We start from the raw sequence: 12,483 nt of genomic DNA, 5'->3' as shown, positions 1-12,483 counted from the left end.
ACGCTCATGTTCACTTGCCATGGCTCAGCCAACTGACAGTAGGCTGGTAAGCTACAGTGAGTTAAATATATTGCTCCTCTGAGAGAACAAAGCTCTGTCTTGGTGTCCCCTCTTCTTCTGGAAGTAATAGCTGCTCTGGTTAGCACCAACTTGAATGCTGGCTTTTATCACTGCAGCATTACTCCACAGGAACCAAGCCAAGCAGAGAGACCCTCTGTGTTTTAAACTAACAACTGGAGCGTTTGATCCCAAAGCACCTACTCAAATTGATTCAACTCTGGCAACCCCATTACAACAGTAAGACAAAACATGTCAACTCACATGTCTTTCACAAAAGTTTAACCAAAGGCATTGCATACCTTGCATTTCTGACACTCTACATTCATGGACATTTTTGGGTTCATTGCTCATATGACAAGCAATGACTTGATCAAATTTACTTGGCTTAACATGTGCCCAAAAACTATGGCTTTTATGAACCACAGTGTCGGGTCCCTGAGGAGGCAAAAGAACACAGCACTCCTCCCTCTGCTGTTTAGACTGAACATCATGTCCCCAGATCTGGCCAACAGCAACCCAGCAGTGCATAACTTTCTGCACTAGGCTCAGCTTCACTCAGTGGGAAAATTAATAATGGGGACTAAAAATAAAACTAAATATTTTTTTTAAGTGCTTGACAAAGTGAGCATCTCTTTAGCTGTCAGCTCCATTATTTGTTAGGAATTAATTTGTTGATGTTTCCACAACTGCAGCTTTCCAAAGCCCACACAAGAACAAATTACATGGAGGGGGAAAGGAAAAAAGTTTTGTTTTGTTTGTTTTTTCAGATTATTTACAGTAGGTGTCAACAATTGGGAAACACTGATTGTACAATAACTACTGCGGAACGACAACCATTAACATGTTATTCTACAGAACATTTAGATACTATGAATATTTTCCAGCTGAAATCTGTCCAGGTTTTCTTCTATCCAGTGCTCCTTGTTTAGTCCAGGAACATTAATGATGAAAATTTAGACAGCGTTACATTGTGTGAACTATTAGATGTACACTGATGATACTTGATTTTATATTGCCTTTGGCTTATTCAGTTCATAGAATTTAAATGATCTGAATTCTGGCTAGCATCTGCTGTCGAATGAGTAAACAGTAAATCAAACTTCAGACTTCATTACAGAGTTGAAAGTGTGTTTTCCTACAGACCTGGTATACCACATGATGCAATCAAACACATTATTATCTGTCAAGCATCCAAAAATGAACTAAATGACTCATAAAAGCAATAAATAAGATACGGTCTCTGCCCCTGAAATACCTTACACTGTAAAATTAAAACAAGACCCCCAGAAAGACTAAATCCCAGGGAACAAAGTTACTGCTATAAGGGAAGGGAAGAACGTGGGTTACACCACATGATAAAGCACACAGACACGCTCCGACAAGGGAGTAAGAGTGGAACTTAAACTGCCCGCAGCTGCATTAGGCTAACAGTCCCTGTGCGTGTTTTCTCCCCACAGAAAATGTCAGTTACCTTATTCAGTAATTCTGTTCAGATGTTTTCGCACTATTCATATTTCCTTAGGCAGCAGATTCCAGTTTTTCCCCTAGATGAAGGTGTGTCCACTTCCCTGCTTTTAGTGTAATAACCTACAAATCCATGAGGTTATTGTAGGACACTCCTGAGTTTATCTGGGTCTTTGTTAGATAGCAAGCAATAGGTATTTCCAGCAAACCAGTGCTTCTGACTACCAGTTGTTCACATACCAATAACTCAGAACTGACCTTTGAAAGCTTTAACTTTAAAGAAAAAAACCCACCTAGTTCTGTGAAGCAATAACCAAAAAAACCATAACTGCAGAGCGTACTCAGCAGGCAGCCCTATGATTTACAAGACAGCCTAATAAAACTGTGCCTCATGGAGAAATGGGAAGACTCTTACTCTACCCACCATGCCTGGCTTCTGCGACAGACAGCAGCTGCTACTGAGATGATTTGCAGAAGGCAGAGTGTATTTCAAGAACGCATTTAAACATTCAAACACAGTTGTACGGGTACATGTCCATGCACATATGAAAAGAATTACATGAAATAATTACAGAAGCCTCCATTATACTTACTGCTTACATTTTGCCATTAGGTACTAAGCTTTTTCTATTTCAAGTATACATGGATTTATTTTTTATTAGGAAGGTGGAAGGTCTAGTAGTCATAACAAACAATGCTTCCCCATTCTGCTAATTCAGACTTGCTAAAATTAATTACATTTAAAAGTATAGGTATTTGGACAACAGCAGGCACAAAGCTCCAAACTTCTGCCTTGGTTATAACCGCCAAAGAATACTACAGTGACACTGGCAACCGACCCTCCTCGCAGTGGCTTTTAATAAATCAGACCTTCAGCACCTGACAAGTATATTGAATGTTAAATGGTTCACGGTACCAATAAAGAGTATTGATAACTACTTTGAAACAGAATCAGATACAATTTTGCACCGCATTTTATGACGTCTGCAACTTTCACCATTGCCAAATCATTTTTGCATTTGGGTACATTTTTAAACATTACTTAAAATTGAGAACCATTCTTCATGCAGGACTCAAATGGGGGATGTGAAGAGCAACTATTCAAATTTTCAACTTGTCTCCATTGTTCAGATCTTGCCATAAACTTCCTCTGCTATAATCTGTCTGAAGTTTTTCCTCAGAACAAAATGAATGTTGTGATATTCTTTCACCATTGTAGAAGCATTTCTTATGCTTTCCACGATGTATGCTTCACCTACCCTAATTAGTCTTCATAACCACTTCATTTAAACGAGTGGTACTTTCAAACAGGACACTGAAGCATAGCAAGGTCAAAAATATTCAGCAGTTTTAATGAACTGATTCAAGATGCCCAGGACCATATTTTTCAGAGTACCTACATATCAAAACCGTAGCTTCTGTTGATTTGCTCTAGTTGGACATGTACACCTTTCTTAGCACTTGCACATCACAGCCGCAAATCACGTGCCTAGAAAGCCACCACCACACAAATTCTGACAGCCCGACCATACAGGTTTGGTTTACATGCCTCACCTGGCGACACAAAGCACCACGATGGTAGGGTAGGCATCCGCACAGAATTCATTTCTCCAGGTCAGCGTTCATCTATGCGACCAAGAGATGATCTGCCACCCCTGTCAGGCCTGTCCATCAATTCTAACAGCTGCAAAAAGTGAAGTAAGGATCCTACAGAAAACTAAGCTCTTTAATATCTGCAAAGTCTCTTCCTCAAAGTAGGTCCATCCTGGGCACCTTAACAACCATCAGTCTCAGAAGAAAAAAGTAGAATGAATGTATGCATGCCAAAAAACACACAAACATACAAGGGGATGGGAAAATCTTTTGTTAGCATGTTATAACTTCTATGTGCTCTAATTCGCAATCTTAATATTTTCAGTGTTATGTTATGAAAAAAACCCAGAAAGTCTATCATGTGGCATCACGCTGGCACACGTATGATTCATCATCAGTTACAGCCTTTATGTCTGTCGTGCAGAACTCTGCCATCTGAGCTAAGAGTAACTGATGGTAACAGTATGTAGCCACCCCTGACATCTACCACTACGAAAGGGGACAGCACACCCTTACAACTCGGCCAAGTATCTGTAGGTTTTCAGCGAGAAGGAAAGGACACATCTCTAACACAAAAGCAAATGTCAGCTTTCTACGTCAAAACAAAGAACCGCTAGAATTTAAGAATAAAAACACAGGGGGGAAAAAAGAAACAAAAAAACCCCCCAGAACACACTAGAATGTTTTAGCACTGAAGAAATAACACTTTTCTTTAGCCTTGTGCACGGAACTGGCAGACCTGGTTTGGCTTAAGCTTTAAAAATAAGAAAAAAAAAAATATCACTCAGATGGACAGCTACATGGAAAATTTCACCCCAAAGAGTTAATATTTGGAAATGTTTTAAGCAACTGAAAACATCTTCTAATGGTATGTGCCAGGCAAACTTAATAATAGGCAGCTGAGCCAGGTGTGCCTATAATAAAATTACTATTCTTTTGTGATTCCATAGCCAAAAAGTTAGTATAATTTGCCAACAGACACAAATTTTCCAAAATATTGTTTTCAGTATTAGAACCAACTTATCTTAAGAATACGCAACATTTATATAAATGTCATTTTTAAAGTAAGAAGTGTCCGCTGAGCTTAGATCATATATATGCACTTTGTTAACAGCAATAAGACTTCGTAAAATTCCAGAGGCTTTAATGGATTTCCTTTCCAGACATTAATCAAACAGATTTTCCTTAGTGGATGTAGACAGCCCCTCACTACTAAGTACCAAATCAACACTTTAATGCTAGTAAACAAGAATAAGAAATAAACCTGGTCAGAAGACACTGAAATCTTGATTAATAATACATTACTTTAATATAACCCTAGAAACAAAAGTTTAACTTGGACTATCGCAGCGGTATTTCTCACCAGAAGTAAAATGCAAAAGGTAAAGAATCTAAGTGAAAGGTATTCAGCATTTTTTCTTTCAGATGCAATAATCATACGGCCAGTCTAATTTATCCCAATTATACATGTTATTCCATTCCAGTCCACAAAATTTTGCCAGAATCAGGCCCTGAGTGTTCTCTGCTACTAGCTGTATTCTTTACAGTTTTGTTTTAAAGTACCTGCGCTACATGACTAGGCTCCATGGTCCAAATAGGTGGGATAAAGCAGATGGTATCATAAAAATAGTCACCTAAGATGTAACAAATACAAACATTCCCTTATGGTAGCCCACAAATGAACTACATTTATTGGCCCTTAACAGGACAATCCTTAAACACTCCAGAGATCACCTGATGCTTGCTCCCTCCTGGATAATATCAACAGAGCCTAATCCTTTTACTACTTAATGCTTAAAATACAGTAAAGCTCTTTGCAGTTTACCAAAGGTTTGCACTGGTGGTTCGGAGCCGAGACCTGTTTTCACGCATGAAAAAGCAAACATATACTGAACTGTAGCTACTCTGATATCCTGTTGACTGAGAATTAGCAAGCGTCTGGGGAGAAACAGCAAGGAATTGCCACCTCACATGGAAATGGCAGTATGGGGGGGAAGGCTCTCCCTGCCTTCCCAAATGCAAGTCTACTCTTAGTGTTCTCGTCAGCCAGAACTCGGTACAGAAGGCAACGAACACTCAACAACAGCAAGGAGCAGATCTTCAGCCAAGAGATAAACCCACACAATAGTGTGCAAAAGAGTTCAAACATATAGATTCATATAGATTCATACACGTATATGCGTGTGTATATATATAAATATGAAAAAAGCCTTTGAGTCCCATATTTAAAAGTGTGCATGGTTTATTACCATCAAACGAGGTGTAAAAAAGCACAGATCTTGGCTGGCTAAACTTGAGAGCAACACTAAGTGCCCATAGACTCTGCCTGCCTTGAGAAATCAGTTCCTGCTGTAAAATAACAGACTTTAGCACATTCTGTAGAATGACATCACCCGAAGTGGCCTGCCAAAAATGTTACTTTTACATTTCTTCAACAAGAAGATTTCCTTTCACCGCTCTAATTTTTTTTTTTTTTGAGTTAGTCAGTCCTTCAAAAATATGAAAGTTCTAAGTATTTCCAGGCCTATAGATTAGCAGCTTTTAACACAAGCAAGTGACTATGCCTTTTAAAAATGTTGCATCTATATGTATCTTTTTTGCTTGGTTCTTTTCAGTGGATATGTATTTGCAACCATGCTGAGCTAAAATAATATAAAGTTGATGCAATTACCATACTACAATGATTTTTCTCCTTTTGATTTGTTACTATCCCGCTGAAAAATGCTCCATTTTATGCAAAAAGTGAAAGTACATCTACCCGTTTAGCGAGTTGTAGGTAACTCACTGGAAATTACAGAACACAAACAATAAATCGGTCAAATGAGAAAACTTTTACATTTTCAAGGAAGCTGTTTCAAGCCCACCGGATAACAAATCCCAGTAATGCATTCCACCCTTCCAGACAGTGTAAGCAAACAGCGAGTCGCTAAGTTAGCTGCAGAAATTACGGTTCTTTCACTGAAATATTCAAGATAAGCTCTTTGCTTTTTCACTTCTGATGAGGGTTTTGCATCTTACCTTTGGAGAAGCCTCAGCTGTAGTACGCAGAGCTTTTTTTCTTTGGCACTCATTATTCTCAGGTGTTACTATTTCCTCCATCAGGAAGTTCTAGAAAGTCAACATCCAGTTCCTCACTGCAGAAACTGTGTCTTCATTACTAGGTCTGAACCTAAATAAGACAATTCAATGTTAGTTAGTGCTGTAAAGGCTGGGATACCTTCTCTTTTGAAAACCTCAGAAGGGAGAAAAAAAATTGCAGTGTGTTCAATCTAGGAGTATAAGTTAAGAGTTATAGACGCAACCCAATGCTATTTCTGTGACTTATAAGAATGTTTTAAGTTCCTCTTTTGTAAGTTCTTTTTTTTTAAGCAAATGAATAGAAATACTACTGAAATCGAGATTTTTCTGGACAGGAACTGAACTAGTCATTGTCCTAAATTTGAAGCACTTTGTATGGTACAGGAGATAAAGCAACGTCAGGGAACAATCCAGCGTTATCAGGGGAGAAACAAGATAGTCCAGTGCAATTTCCTAACGTTTAATCCAATGCTGCAACATCTTAAACATCACCAAAACTGTCACACTCCACTCCTAATAAATAATTATATAATGTATATGTGCACAATATCTTTTAAAGACAGAACTTCGGAGGAAACAGTGTTCTCTAGTTATTTTTCTCAGTGCTTCCGCAATGATTTTTTTTTTTTTTAATATAGATTGACTACATTAGGAAAAAGCAGAGCAGATAATGAACACAACTATTTTAATTTGCTGGTAAAGTAGCTCATATCTAATGTCCTCCAAGAACATAAGTTGCAGTGGTCAGGTAAGAAATATTTTTAAGGTTTATTATTTATTTATTTATTGTTAAAGAGTCTAGGCAATAGTAAATTAAGAACCCCAAATTTGCACTGAACTAATTTGTTATCTGTGACCACTTTTTCATGTAAGCCTTCCACAGTTACTTCGGGTTATGAGTAAATGAAGGAGAACAAGGTTTTAAGAATCTAATTTCATGATTTGCAGCTCTTCCTGCTGTGTGTTATCCAGTTACAGCTACTGTAGTGATGCTTTCTATTGCCTGTCTTCAGATGACTGATACAACGTTCATGCCATGAAACTGGCATTCTGTTTTCTTGTGATAAGAAAAAAAAGCATGAATTCACGTCATATTCAAATACACTGATCCCAGCATGGCTCAGTGAAGTGAATGGAGTCTTACACAGGCATAAAATGAACTCTTGTTTGTTCTATTAGCTCAGCAATTCCAGGCAACAGAGGATCAATATAGATTAAGTATGTTTATACAATGGAAGGTAGTTTTAAAATACAGAGGGGGGGAAAAAAACCCACATGGGCCTACTGTACATGGAACAGATTTGATTCAGTTCTGTATATTATAGAATAGTTTGTAGAATTACAGTTACTTCTGAAGTTAAAACAACATCCTTGCATTTACAGTGGCTTTACTTCCAGATTGTACTTCTCCTCCTTTAAAGGGCATCTCGGCAAAGTAAGATTAAAGACAAACTTCATAAAACACCATTTTCTGGTATTAACTGTAGAAAAAGAGAGGAACTTTTCCTTTCAATACTTGTCAAGGCTGCTATAAGAACTTCAGCGCTAAATGCTCAAGTTACACATAATCCTCCAGCTGCGAGGCGACAATTAGCACCAAAATCTCTAGAAAAGCTTTCAGCTCTCAACAGGTGCCTCACCATTGTGTTCAGGTTTAAATCAAAATCTGGCAGGGTGAATGTCCCACCTCCTGCCACCCCTCCCCTTTGAAACAACTCTTATTACAGCCCCTGTCAGAGCAGCTCCACTCTCATTTTCTCCAAAAAGACCAAACATGAGTTTCACTCTTTTGTCTGAGTGCTTTCTTCCATTATCTTTCTTCATCTGTCTGACGGAGAGATCTGAAGGCAGGAAGTGGAATTTATTTGTTGTGCATTATGAGTCTACTACTTTTCTCCTGGCTGGTGAAAACAGGAGCAAATCCTTTGAGAGCCATATAATTCTATTGACAAAAATCAGAAAGTCTTTCCCTTTCTCTAGGCAGTTTCAGAAATGACAGTCCAGAAGTACATCAGTCTAACATTAATACTGTATCTGTATTGAAGTCTGAATTATAGACCTGTATTTCTCTGCAATACCATGCATTAGAAAATTTCTTTCCCTGTCAAAAACCATAAATATTCTTTAGATTAAAATTTGTTTCTGCCCTTTAGAACATCTTCACAAAGCAGGAATGGCCAAGTGCTGCTTACAATTCCGACTTCTAACAGTATTTGTACTTTCTGTTGAACACTTCTCAGAAATTTTCTCTTTTTTTCCAATGTAGAGGCACGCTCTACCCAGAAGGAATATTTATTAGGAAGAACTCCCTCCTTGCTAGCCAGTCAAGCTTTTCTGATCCAGTAACAAACACTTTTTGGCAAAATAAACAATTTAGAACCCTACAATACTCAAGGGAGGCTGACTGCCTAGTGAATTAATCCTTTATAATGAAGAAAATGGTTAGGAGAGATATCAAAAGGTGTAATAAAACCTGATGGCGCTTAAAGGAATAAAAAAAAAAATCTTGACGTTTGATCTGACTTGTTTCCAAATGGAGACAAGACTGATAATACAAACCAGATATCTCTTTGGTGCAACTCAGTTTATCAAGTCAAGTTTCCACAACAGAGTGAGAAAACAGCAAGTACATTAATCATGCATGATTTCCAGTTTTGCTTCCTGCTCTGCATCCTGCAGAGTCCTTTGGCCATTACCTTGCTGGGCCACGCTCACGACCACTCCTCCCAGTTTTTTGCTCCTTTTTGGTTTTTTTTCCCCACCTCCTGCGGACAGATCGCAGCAGTTCATACCCTGCCCTTGGCAATCAGTCCCCAGGGAACTCAGGTCCCAGGACTCACAGTGGTTTAACTCTAATTTATATCTATGCAAAATCCCCATGCTGAGGTTGCAGGAGAGCGAACACTAGCCACGTTGCCGGTACAACAGCACTCAGTTCTGGATCCTGCTCTAACCCAGCTACCAAGTGGTAGAATCTGGATCTTTGGTTTATACAGATCTGGAATTACTAGCATGTAATCTGGAGCTTCGGTGTGACAGCAAACCTGTTTGCCATGATTGTTTTCTAGAGTATTTCTGCTCAGGAGAGTCTCAGATGGTATTAATCCATTGGACTGAAAAATACCCATTGGTGCAACAGTTACTTGGAGAGAATGGTATCCTAAATAGTGTGCTTGTACTTGCTAAACTGTTAATAACATTTTTTTTTCCTCCATCAATTTAAATTTAATAATAAGTAATTCCTAACTGTGCATTTCTTCTTTCCTCCCTCTTGGATTTGAAGCCTCCCCTGGATCAGAGGTGATGAATACTGTGGGAGGGAGGGTCAAATAAATATACCTTCCACATGTAACTGAAGCTGTAGCCGTACACTACCTATCATAGCAGCCATTATCTCATGTTCATAGCACGGAAGTAGCTCCCAGTTATGCTGCAATTTCCTGCCATTCCTTTAGGATGGCTATAAGAAATAACTCATCTCCTGTATTGAAGCTGGTAGCTAAAATAACGGCAGTCTTCAAAGTCAGTACACTCTGAACACCACCTTACCCAAAGCAAAAGAGACAGACAGGTCTGCTTGGGACCAGGGACAGCTAGAGTAAAGCAGATTTTCAAAAGAGGCGCAGGTGAGACAAATAGGTCTGAGGATATGAAAACAGAAGAACAGAGACGGAAATCAATGCCACTGGCAGTTTGCCGTTGGCAGGAATAAGCTTCTGCATTGAAAGTATATTCACATAACTGCAGCAAATCCAGTTTTTGCAACTCTCTTTAGTAGAATTCATAAGATACAGTTCTAAGTAGCAGAATTAAACTTTTTCCTGTTAAAAAGTAAAAAATTCAAGGTGTCAAATTTTCATAGATCAGAATTGACTCAAACTAAACCAGCATAAACACCTACATGTAAAGAGCCCTAGTGCAATGAGTATCCCTTTCAAGAGGAAAGCCTGGGGTCCTTCATTCTGCAAACAGCTAGAACGGCCATGGGCTTTTCCATTTTCCTTCTCTCCACATTGTTTTAAAGCTAGTACATTCATTGAAGCAGATCTCCTCCTATAACATCCTTATGCTTCCACAAAGCAGCAAATTTGTACTGAAAAGAAAATCTTCACCTAGATGTTTCCAACCCACTTTCCCAGAGAGAGGGTTAGTGAATAACCTGACATGGTTGCAGGATGACACAACGAGATCGCCCTGCCTACTTACTTCATTAGGCAGGTAATCAGCAGAAGACACACAAAGCCAAAAAGACAGGATTTTGACTTCCAGCCATCCTAGACTTCACGCCAATTACAAAGATTAGGGGACAACCTGAAGTCATCAGCGTGTTACACCTTTCATTGGAAAATATTAATCTTTCTTTAGGGATTCACACTGACTGTAGCAAACACCCTACACAGGAAGATGGATTTCACTCTGTTGAATTATTTTGTTATCAACAGTTTAGGATTCACTTGGAGCCTTAAGTACAAGCCAAGATTTAATTGTCCTAGTTTGTCAGTAATTATAATAAAAAGACAGGTCTCTGATCCAAATTATTTACAATCTAAACAAGAATGAAAATAGCAAGGAAACACTGAACAAGTGTTTATCGCTATAAGCAGAAGTAATCTCAGGAAACCAGAAGCCTATTGCTGTTGACTTTTTGTGCAAGTGAAAGAAGAAAGTTAGGTTTATTTTGGGGTGCTCCTAAGGAGCCTCTCCAAAGCACAAAGGAAGCAGAAATGAGAACATAAAGGTACTTTATCTGGAAGTGCCTTGAACAAGTTACAGAGTCATGTCTCAGCACCGACAGAGGGGCAAATTAAAGGAAAAGACATTAGAAATAAAGACATCAGAAAGAAGAAAGAAAATCAGGAAGCATCTGTATAGGGAAAGAAGCGAACAAAGGAGAAAAGGAAGTTTAAGGGGCAAACTGAAAGTGGTGCAAGGGTTGCTGGACTTTAGTTGTGTGATTCTGCTAGTTTACAGAGCTTCAGCAGTTTTGCTGAGGAGAGAGCAGAAGCGATGGATGCAGCCCAGTGTAGGACAATCCTAAAGCCAGAGAACATATGCTTTGAGTTTAATCCAACTGCAGGCTTCTGGCAAACATGCTGCATTTATACAGGCAAATACATCAACTTTAATTTTTTAGCAGCTGTGCTGCCCTTTAATTTCTTATACCCTGAAGTGTACACTCGTACCCCTTTTGCTCACCTCCAAAAAGCAGATCACTTAGAACAGCCCAGCCTTTCTATCTGAAGCCAACTAACAGCTCTTGCCCACTGGAATTTTCTTTGAGATGTGCTGTTATTTTCCACTTCTTCTGCCCGTTTTCTTCTTAATCAAACCCACATTGAAGTGTCTTCCTAGGAAGGCTGAGCCATACCAGCAGGAACCAAGACTCTCTAGTTCAGCTGGCAAGCTCCTCCCTAGGAATCCCGAATTATCCCAGATCCAGAAAGCCTCCTCTCTTTCACAACTCAAGCTTTTCCTCCCAGACCCACCAGCTTTCCTAGCTCTGCTCTAATACCTCCATGCATTTCAGTGTTAACTCTCCTCAGCCGGCTGCCATCAGCAACAGTAAAAGACCACCACTAATTGCACTTTTCCTTCCAGCGCTCAGCTGAGGATTTTACTCACACACCTCAGGTCACTGCTCTGCAGCTCTCTCGAGCAAAGCCAAGCTGCCAGGCCTCTTTACAGAGTTCAGCAGGAGGCAATATCTGCACCTCTCTCCCCAAACCCAATCAGACCTTCACACCAATTAAGCTTATTGACACCAGATTTTATACATTCCTTTGCAATGACAGCACATACTTTCTTAAAGCGAACAAACCTTTTAATGTGGGAGCACAGCAGAAGGTCCTGAAAGGTGAAGCAGTCAGCTCTGGCCCAGCAGCCCAGTCCCCTTGAAGCCAAAGGGGAGAAAAGGATGTTGCAACAATGCTGTAAAAAAGGAGAAAGCATTAATTTTACACCTGTTGTTATTTTCTTCCCTGGCAGCTGAGGGACAGGAGGAGCTGCATGGAGGTGAGGGGTGCAAAGGAAATTGGAACCCCCATTTTAATGCCACTGGGGGCAGGAGGGGGGCATCTACCTGGGGCAACAAATGCAGAGGGGGGTGAAAACAGCTCCCCTCCCAGCCCCTTGCTCCAGGGCCCCTCTGGCTGCCCGCCCCCAGCCCTGTAGGGGAGGAGCGTCCCATGGGGGGACGGGAAGGGAAAATCCCCCCAGAGTGGTTTAGAAGAGGAACCAGGGCTCCCCACCACCACACACGAATGAGCTGAGACAATGCCGCCTGCTTCC

The 12,483-nt window shown here is 39.9% G+C and overlaps 1 long non-coding RNA gene across 1 annotated transcript in view; it reads right to left on the bottom strand.

Annotated features, from left to right (window-relative positions):
* LOC135315304 (uncharacterized) overlaps nt 1-12,117 on the bottom strand; it is a 74,034-nt gene extending 61,917 nt beyond the window's left edge. Inside the window, exons 1-2 of the long non-coding RNA XR_010374738.1 lie at nt 12,014-12,117; nt 6,136-6,286 (exon numbers count right to left, since the gene is read on the bottom strand). This is a non-coding gene — a long non-coding RNA (uncharacterized LOC135315304). The remainder of the gene's footprint in view (nt 1-6,135; nt 6,287-12,013) is intronic.
* Between the last annotated feature and the right edge of the window lie 366 nt (nt 12,118-12,483).

Source organism: Phalacrocorax carbo, chromosome 11, assembly GCF_963921805.1.
Source record: "Phalacrocorax carbo chromosome 11, bPhaCar2.1, whole genome shotgun sequence".
Taxonomy (NCBI): Eukaryota; Metazoa; Chordata; class Aves; order Suliformes; family Phalacrocoracidae; genus Phalacrocorax; species Phalacrocorax carbo.
The sequence above is the reverse complement of the archived record's forward strand: the minus strand, read 5'-3'. Positions and strand labels throughout refer to the sequence as shown.